The sequence below is a fragment of the Mus caroli genome, unplaced genomic scaffold (genome assembly GCF_900094665.2).
Source record: "Mus caroli unplaced genomic scaffold, CAROLI_EIJ_v1.1 scaffold_18158_1, whole genome shotgun sequence".
Classification (NCBI taxonomy): domain Eukaryota; kingdom Metazoa; phylum Chordata; class Mammalia; order Rodentia; family Muridae; genus Mus; species Mus caroli.
The window spans coordinates 5,713-11,506 of record NW_018389128.1 but is presented as its reverse complement, the minus strand read 5'-3'; the positions used below and the strand labels follow the sequence as shown (position 1 = coordinate 11,506).

General features: G+C 37.8%; 1 pseudogene; it reads left to right on the top strand.

The window, feature by feature from the left end:
• Positions 1-893: 893 nt before the first annotated feature.
• Positions 894-4,864, top strand: LOC110287954 (annotated as a pseudogene).
• The last annotated feature ends 930 nt before the right edge of the window (positions 4,865-5,794 follow it).

Genomic DNA, 5,794 nt, shown 5'->3' with positions numbered 1-5,794 from the left:
GGTAGTGTCAATTATTGTTGTTATCTTTGTGTAGAATTGTGCTTAGCCAGTTTCACATGTTAATTAGTGGAAAATGAAGAATTCTAAGACTTTTCTTTATGAATCTATAGTAATGTCTGTGTAGTAAGCATGCTCATTAGTCACAGTGAATTCTAAGGTCTTCAAGCTATGAGCTGCGAGACACTGACTGTTCTTTTTGTTCCATTAGCTTTAGCAAAAGCATACTGGTCTTTTGTGGTTGAGTAAAGATGTGTGACTGATATGTATGTTTTGTTTTCTTAGCTTTTTTTGCAGAAGAGTTTAGTAAGAGCTAAAATGCTTACATTATTGAACAAAATATGTTGGCATGTTTAATATAGAAAAAAACTTTATGCATGATCATGTGGAGCATGAATATATTTCTAGCTATTGTGCCAATACAGCAGAAGCATTGTCAGTTAGAGGCCTACTATGTTATATCATATGACTTTGTTAAAAATAAATTTATTCCATAGAGTATAACAATATTCACAAGTTATATATGAAATACATCATTTATGACCACCTGGTCACTGAGATGATATGTAATGTTTGAGGAATTATCTTGCATTTCAAAATTAATTTATTACTTTTCAAGAATAACTGCACATTAGAAACATGTTTGTTTACTTTTAGAAGTAGTACTTGGATACAAGTCTGTACTGTTACCCAGAAATTCAAATGGGCTCCGTGAAATGGTCAAGGGTAAATAACATCTTTTTATCTCTATCAAAGGGACAAAGTGTACTTGAAAGAGACAGATTAGAGCTTTCCTAATGGGTTACTCAATGATGCTCAGAAAGGAACATGATTTTTAATTGCTATAAAAAGGTCAGTGATGCCTGATCACAACTGTGTGAATAAGGGGGGCTTCCATGGATCTTGTCACAATCTTGGTGCTCACTCTCTCCTCTCTCATTCTCCTCTCACTATGGAGACAGAGGTATGGCAGAGGGAGGCTCCCTCCTGGCCCCACTCCTTTCCCGATTATTGGTAATTTCCTTCAGATAGATGTGAAGAACTTCAGCCAATCCTTAACCAATGTAAGTACTCTTTTTGTGATCCTCTACTATCTTCATAACAATGATAAATTGGGTGTTGCTTTAAATGAAATTATAGTCCTAGAGGCAGTAAGGTTATACATAAACATAAGGTCATACCTCTTGCTATGTATTGTGTACCTTATGCCTTTTACAGCTGGCGCTTTTTAGAAAGAGAGTAACAAACAAGTTTTCAGGTTGAGGAAGTTTAGGCCAGTTCATTTATTTCATTAATAAATTTAGTTACTAACATCCTGACTGAAGCTTCCTCTTTCCTCCCAGTTGTTACCCTACCCACTTAATCTGTCAACCAACCAGAGCTCCCAGGAACTAAACCACCAACCAAAGAGTACACCATTCACAGGAGGAAAAATGTAGGCAAAGTCTGGATCAGAGACTGAAGGAAAGGGCATTCAGAGACTGCTCCACCTGGGAATCTACCCCATAAAAGGTCACCAAACAAAAATACTATTATGGATACCAAGAAGTGCTTGTTGACAGGAGCCTGATATGGCTGTCTCCTGAGAGGCTCTGCCAGAACCTGAAATATACAGTGGTGAATGGTTGCCATCAATCGTTGGACTGGATCAATTAGAGAAAGGACTGAGAGGAACACTCCTCCATTGTTGGTGGGATTGCAAGCTTGTACAACCACTCTGGAAATCAGTCTGGCGGTTCCTCAGAAAATTGGACATAGTACTACCGGAGGATCCAGCAATACCTCTCCTGGGCATATATCCAGAAGATGTCCCAACCGGTAAAAAGGACACATGCTCCACTATGTTCATAGCAGCCCTATTTATAATAGCCAGAAGCTGGAAAGAACCCAGATGTCCCTCAACAGAGGAATGGATACAGAAATTATGGTACATTTACACAATGGAGTACTACTCAGCTATTAAAAAGAATGAATTTATGAAATTCCTAGCCAAATGGATGGACCTGGAGGGCATCATCTTGAGTGAAGTAACACAATCACAAAAGAACTCACACAATATGTATTCACTGATAAGTGGATATTAGCCCAAAACTTAGGATACCCAAGATATAAGATACAATTTGCTAAACGCATGAAACTCAAGAAGAATGAAGACCAACGTGTGGACACTGTACACCTTCTTAGAATTGGGAACAAAACACCCAGGGAAGGAGTTACAAAGTTCGTAGCTGTGATGAAAGGATGGACCATTTAGAGACTGCCGTATCCAGGGATCCATCCCATAATCAGCTTCTAAACGCTGACACCATTGCATACACTAGCAAGATTTTGCTGAAAGGACCCAAATATAGCTGTCTCTTGTGAGACGATGCCGGGGCCTAGCAAGCACAGGAGTGGATGTTCACAGTCAGCTATTGGATGTATCACAGGGCTCCCAATGGAGAAGCTAGACAAAGTACCCAAGGAGCTAAAGGGATCTGCAACCCTATTGTTGGAACAACATGATGTACTAACCAGAACCCCGGAGCTCTTGTCTCTAGCTGCATATGTATCGAAAGATGGCCTAGTCGGCCATCACTGGAAAGAGAGGCCCATTGGACTTGCAAACTTTATATGCCCCAATATAGGGGAATGCCAGGGCCAAAAGAATGGGAATGGGTGGGTAGGGAAGTGGGGGGCTGTATGGGGGACTTTTGGGATAGCATTGGAAATGTAATTGAGGAAAATATGTAATAAAAATATTAAAAATCAAAAAAAAAAAAAAAGAGAAAGGACTGAAGTAGGTGAAGGAGTTTGCAACCCCATAGAATACCTATGTCAACCAACCAGAGCTGCCAGGGACTAAACCACCAACCAAAGAGTACACATAAAGGCACCCATGACTCCAGCTGCATATGTAGCAGATGATGGCCTTGTCTGGCATCATTTGAAGGGGAGGCCCTTGTTCCTGTGAAGGCTTGATGCCTCAGTGTAGGAAAATGACAGGAAAGGGAGGCTGGAGTAGGTCTGTGGGTGGGGAAGCATCCTCAGAGAAGCAGGGAGAAGAGGAATGGAATAGGGGGTTTCTAGAGGGGAAACTTGGCAAGGGGATAATATTTGAAATGTAAATAAGGAAAATGTCCAATAAAAGAAAAGAAAAGGGGAAAAAGAAAAAATTGAATATTTATTATTTTTTAAAACAGCAGTTTTTCCTTTATCTTTTGTCAAAGGTCAATAGTGAGTAATATTTTTTCAGTAAGTTAGTAATATTTTTAGACATAAATTTTTACTGAAGTTATGCATTTGATGCTGGACTCTATAGAAATAAATTGATGCCCAATTTAACTAAATACCAATGGAGATGGAATAATATAAGAAATGCTAAAAAGAATCCAAACTTTCATCATAACTGGTGATATTCATATCTATTTTTAGTTCATGCAAGCCTAAGTCTGAAGCTTAATGCTGTGAGATAAGGGTCCATTTTTTCCAGAAAATACTGCATACATGTGATACAGCTTCTACAGTGACCACTCTCTGTCTTTAGCAGTAAACCAAATCTGGAATTATCAATAGAATCATTTGTGATGACTTAAAACTTTACACTTTAAACATCAAGTGGGCCCAGCTTTATTGTTCTATTTCTGCATCATTTTTTTCTACTTCATTGGTATACTTGTCTATTTCCTGTGAGTATTATATCACTATAGTTCTATACTAAAATTTGATGTGTAATATTGATAGCATGAACAGTATTTTTACTCCTTAAGAATTCTTTTACTACTCTTTGTTCATTATGGTCCCATATGATGTCCTCTCTGTAAATATGCTATCAGAAGTTCAACATATAACATTAACTCTGTAAATTAAACTTAGTAGTGTGGGCATTTTGTACCTTGACTTCTGTTTTGTGTTCATCTTCTGGTCTGAGTGACCTGTAGTTGAGTTGAAGGTTTCCACTCAATTTGTAGCCTGGACTTCTACAGAAAAAGTTGGCCTCTGGTTGAGCAGGACATTTCTGTTCNAGTTAGTAGGTTGGAGAAGGTGAGAAGGGTGAGAGGCATGATTTCAGTTTGAGTTGATAGGCACTGAGAAAGAGAGGGCAGTCTGCAGCCAAGTGATAGCCTACCTGGAGTTCTGGTGACTGGTGTTCTACTGAATGTTTTGATGGAAAAATTCATTGTAATCTTTGCATAACAACTGCCTGAACCCTAAGCCATTACATGGTTGACTGTAGGCAATTGATAATTACCATAATGTTATATAAGTTAGCTTCAGAACCATTTGAAAGTGAGTTTGCCTAAATAAAAACATTAAACTACAGAGATAATATCAGTGTGAATGAGGTTTACACTATTTAGATTAAAGGTACATGTTTGCTAGTGTTTGTCTTTTATTTTCCTATTTCCAGTTCTCAAAAGCCTATGGCCCCGTGTTCACTCTGTATTTGGGCTCATGGCCCATTATTGTATTGCATTGGTATGAAGCAGTGAAGGAAGCTCTGATTGATCATGGGGAGGAGTTTTCTGGTAGAGGAAACATTCCAATGGCAGAAAAGATTAATAATGGCCTTGGTAAGTAAGTGTATATATTCATGTGCAGGTTACACAGTATTTACTGTGAGATATAGGATTGAAAGAAAGGGATGGGCCTTCCATCTTAGGTACAGTGAGACATCTCTATGGTTTCCATCTCACCTGTTCCTAGCATCTATTTCTAGTATCTTCTCATTTCTTTAGGCATTGTTTTTATCAATGGAAACAGATGGAAAAAGAGTAGACACTTCACACTCACTACCCTGTGGAATTTGGCATGGGGAAAAGGAACATTGAGGACCGTGTTCAAGAGGAAGCACAGTGTCTTGTGGAAGAACTAAGGAAAACCAAGGGTAAATACCAATTTATACACTTGCATCTTAGTTTAGGTATGTGTGCTTAAGTCATGTTGGTAATGTTCTACCTAAAACATTTTCATTGTTTTTAATCAGAAATAATAATATAGGTTTCAGGTTAATTTTCTGCTGAGTTGTATAACTATGAGTTCTCATTAGCACAAACATAGGTGGATCATTTCACCAGAGAGTAAATGTTACTGATAGAGATGACAGATGATATTTGTTTTCATTTTCTTGGTTTCATAGGTTTGGACACATTGCCTGAGCTCTACAGAGTCTCCTCTAGGCCCATGTTTACAGCTCTGTGTATCCATGATGTGATCGATGTTTTCCATTTCACAGCAGAAGATTTTAGTAGTTATTGTGTATGCTATAGCACATCAAAAATTTATTGTTAATTATTTAAAAATCATTACAATTTTGAGAATCTCTCATGTGCTTTGATAATTCTTACTTTCCTATCTACCCAACTGTATGTTCATCGACTCTAGTGCATGCTTGACATAAGTGATATTTCAGACAAATTTTATTAGTGTTTTCAGAGTTTTATAGTTGATTTTAAAATATTTAAATGGAAATAAAATTATATAATTATCCCCATTTCCACCATCCATTCCTACTCATCTCTTGTCCTCATTACATGCCTCCTATTTTCTTCTTCCTCCTCCTTCTCTTCCTCCTCCTCCTCCTCATCAATATCATCACCACTATTAGTATTTTTATTATGTACATGCATGTACATCCATTAAGAAACTGCCTCATCAGTATACCTTTCTTGATGAATATAGTCTATATGATTTCATGGCTGACCATTCTCCAAATATAAAACCAATTAGTAGGCTCATCATTTGTAGAGGATAATTGTTCTTACCCCAGCATTCATATGTAGCTCCCTCACTAAGGGTAGGCCTCTGAAATTTTTCT